This window comes from Rutilus rutilus, assembly GCF_951802725.1.
Source record: "Rutilus rutilus genome assembly, chromosome: 1".
Taxonomy (NCBI): Eukaryota; Metazoa; Chordata; class Actinopteri; order Cypriniformes; family Leuciscidae; genus Rutilus; species Rutilus rutilus.
The window spans coordinates 15,184,984-15,189,492 of NC_140209.1; positions in this window are offsets into that span (position 1 = coordinate 15,184,984).

Genomic DNA, 4,509 nt, shown 5'->3' on the forward strand with positions numbered 1-4,509 from the left:
TTATTTACAAGTAAATATTGATGGACTACCTTTGTTCAAAAACAGCAATAAGCAGTTCTGGCCCATTCTAGGCTTGGTAGAGGAAGACAAAGCAAAGCAACCATTCGTCATCGCTTTGTATTTTGGATCTTAAAAAAAACAGAGAATGTCAATCTGTTCCTAGAATCATTTGTGAATGAATATGGAAAGCTTAAATTAGAGGGTGTGGATGTAACTGGCAAATGTGTAGATATTAAAATTTCAATTTTGTTTGCGATGCAAGTGCGAGGGCTTTCGTAAAAAACATTAAAGCCCACAATGCATACCACGGCTGTGAAAAAATGCACACAGGAGGGAACATGGGTGTAAAATCGCATGACTTTTCCTGATGTCGATTCACCTTTACGGACAGATACGTCTTTTATTAATAAAGACGATGAGTTTCACCATAAAGGGACCAGTGTGTGTTGACTAGGGTTGGAATTGGTATGGTCTCCCAATTTCCATTAGATGTTATGCACCTGGTTTTTCTTGGGGTTGTGAGAAAGTTGATAGTTTTGATAGATCACTGACTATTGTTCCTACACAGACTGTTTCAAAAGTCCTTCTTTTTCAGTATAAGGATGGGTTTGTGGTGACGTGCAACACTGCTCCTCCACATCGAGAGGGGCCAGGGCATCTTTTCCGGATGCCTCTTGGACGCCTTCCCGGGAAGGTGTTCCAGGCATGTCCCAAAGGGAGGAAACCCAGAGGAAGACCTAGGAAACGCTGGAGGGATGATGTCTCCCGGCTGGCCTGGGAACGCCTCGGTGTCCCCCCGGAAGAGCTGGAGGAAGTGTCTAGGGAGAGGGAAGTCTGGGCATCCCTTCATAGACTGCTACCCCCGCGACCCTGCCCCGGATAAGCGGAAGAAGATGGATGGATGGATGAATAGGCGTACACTGCATTAAAGGGCACCTATTATGACTCTTATCACAAGATGTAAAATAAGTCTCTGCTGTCCCCAGAGTATGTATGTGAAGTTTTAGCTCAAAATACCCAACATATAATTTTTTACAGCATGTTTAAATTGTCATTTTTTGGAGCTCAGAAAAACATGCTGTTGTAGTGTGTATCCCTTTAAATGCAAATGACTGCTGCTGCCGGCCCAGGGGGCGGAGCCTCACGAGCTCACGCTCAGAGCCAAGACAAACTCATCTAATAATATCAGAACAGAAACTCTCAGTTGCGATGTTCATTTAGACTCGGAGTCGGACAATAATGCCCACGGAGCCAGATAATATATGCTGTATGGAAATAGAACAGGTATCGTTTAGTTTAATTTTGGTTATAACTTATTTGTCATCTGCTTTTATCCACTATTAACAAAAGTCTGCTGTAGCAAACCCTGTCCGAATGATGAACAAAATATGCTGACGAGTTCAGTGAAGTTTATTGTACATCACACAAAAGATGAGCGTTAGTTTTACTCCAGAGAATCACTGTAAGAGCTGAATAAACACAGTAAAACAAGTGTGCATTAAAGATGAACTGAACTGAAATAATCAACGTTGATAACGTGTTGTTTATGACAATTAAAAGTAGATTACACAAAAAATTTGAATTAAAAATATCAATATAGCTCTTTTTTTAAGCAACACAAAAATTGCGTTTGTTAGTATAAGAGCGCTGGCAATTCTGATGACGTCACCGGCATGGTAGAACCTGCGAAGGTATATAGGCAGCTGCAGCTGCAGGTCCTAAACACAAAGGTGAGTCATTTTAATGGCATGGGTATTTTTTTAACGCAGGTGCTGAGGGGGTGCTAGATATATTATATACAAATAGAGTATTAATAAATGAGCAAACATAGGCCACTTAATATTTAATGATTTAATTGAACAAGCAACATTCAGCATTCAATCAAATATTCTTATAGATGTATTATTTTTAATAATGCTAATTAATAATTAGCCTAATTATTTCAACATAATATCTCGTTATTTCGTAATATGTAGCCTACATACGATGTGTGCGTGCAACAAGCAAGATGTGCATTTGTAAATCCGGTGATGGGCAAACATTGATTTTTATTAATAAACAGTGTCAGCTGCAAAGATTAAGCTGACGATCGCCATCTCCGTAGTGAACGCGCTTATAGAGACAAATGCACATCATTACATAATCAGAGGGTAGCCTATTTCTTTTCGTTTTGAATTGTTTCGTTTAAAGACATTTCAAGCTTTCTATATTTCTCATGTCTGTAAGGCATACACTGAGTTTCGGTTAAGTTAGGATGGGATGCGCTCCAGTTCACGTGCAATGCAAGTGGAGGCGCGGACGCCTCCATGATTATAATGTCTGCTATATTTGCTTCTTATATATTAAATACAGGCAATTGGTTGATGAAGAAAATATTAAAATTAAGATACAATTTATACAAAACTCATGCTGTTAACTTTTTTTATATTCAACATAGATAAAAAAAAAAAAAAAAAAAAAACATTTTAATATTTTAACAAATATGAAACTAAATGAGCTTATTTAATGGCTACAACACGTACAGTAGGCTTACAGACTCTCTATTTGTACAAATTGCTGCACATTCATTTACTTCTGAATTGTGCACGTTGAAAGGCATTTGTTTGTGCATAAAACATATCTGCAACATTTATCAAGTTAACGGATAATTGTGCGTGCATTTATTAATTATTATCTTAATGAATAATGCAACAAGGATGAAGCATGTAAACTGCGTTGTTTGTTTATTCAGAATGGAATGGATTGCAAATAGATCCGAATGAAGAAACGTAAAAAATAAAAAATAAAAACAACAACCTGAACTCCCTCTGTATCAACAATGTGCCCTGAGACGATGGACATCAGCTAGCTTCAGGGTGGGTAGGACATTGGAATCTGTTTACAGACCTGCTGTGGTTTAATTAGCAGCTAGTAAACGCATTATTATCGAGACGATTCATGATTTATACAGTTTATATGGTCGGAGTGGTGGCTAGCTTGTGGAGTTTGACAAAAGTGCTTCCAACGTGTTTAGCTGCTAGCTCTTTCCCTAGATTGGATCGTTTGGTATCTAGCTTGATTTTGTTACTCAATTTCAATTAATGAGTGTCTCAGTTTTTTTGAACGCTATAAAGCCTAACGTTACACGTTATATGTGCGTGTAAGTGAATATGTACATGTTTTGTGTATGTGACAACGTCACATCCAGCCCTTTGCTTAGCTTGCTATAACTTGCTATCATGATAACAGTTAACATACTTCTCTGTCCTCTGCCTTGACGTGAGCGTTTTAGCGCCCTGTCTCTGCGGAAACATAGATAGCATCGGTGGTGTTAGTACATTGGTCTATCGGTCTGCCCTGTACTACAGCCTGAAAAGTTTAACATTGACAGAATGGCCTCAGGTTTAACCCTCACCAGTGAACCTGTTGTATTGAAAGTACAACTCTCTAAACAGTCTGTCGCAAAAAAAAAAAAGAAGCTCACTACGGACTCGAAATCCAGGGGCTGCATGCAATGGCTGCTCTGCTGTTGGTTAGCAATGGAGTAGCTAACCATTCCAGTGACGTAGCCGAATGTTGAAATCCAACATGGCGGCGCCCGTGTAACAACAACAACATTTTCAACATACCATTTTATCCCTTTTAACAAATTCTGCCACTTTGAAAATTGTACCAATGGGAATAAATAAAATACACCTGTTTTATCACCTTTACTCAAAATTCCAGTTCAGTTCATCTTTAAAGTCTTATCCATAAACTCTCTCTCTCTCTCTCCCTTTCATTATCATCAACATACACAGCGAAGTACACAAAACACTCGTTACAACTAACAGTAAACAAATATATACACACCTTTTCAGTGGGTGCTTAATAAACTGGTAAAAATTATATATGTAAAATGACTCGATGAGCTGTCATAAAGTGCATGCTCTCACTTTCATTTCTGCCGTGGTCAGTAACGTTAGGCCTGTCGCTCCTCTGGATACTGTAAGCTGGATCACAAACAGTACAGATCCATCCTCGAGTAACAACGAGAGTAAATGAAGACTACTATGTTCATTCTTACAACTAACAACAAAACACCTCAATCGCTTAGGAGACATTATTGTCTACAGCTGCTCAAGCGTCGAAACAATGGCAGACTCTGTGCCCAGCTCTCTCAGGGCGGGGTCTATGCTCAAACTGCAGTGTCAATCAACAGTTGTGGGAGGGGCCTGTGCAAAGTGACGTCACATTGCCCTGAATCCGAGAACAGCTTGTCCTGAGACACTGCTTATGATTTATGGGGATTATAAAAAAGCACTGGGTTTGATTTTTATCATTATAGGATGGTTGTGAACACACACTGTCAACACACATTTATGTTCAAACACCATGTAAAAGGGAATTTTGCATAACAGGTGCCTGATTGGATTCCGGTGCCCGGAAGTAGTCGATTGTCGAGTTCACTCGCGTGATAACCTATGCGCGTGAACTCGACAATCGACTACTTCGGACTTTGCCCGAAAACAGGAAGAAAATACAGGTATT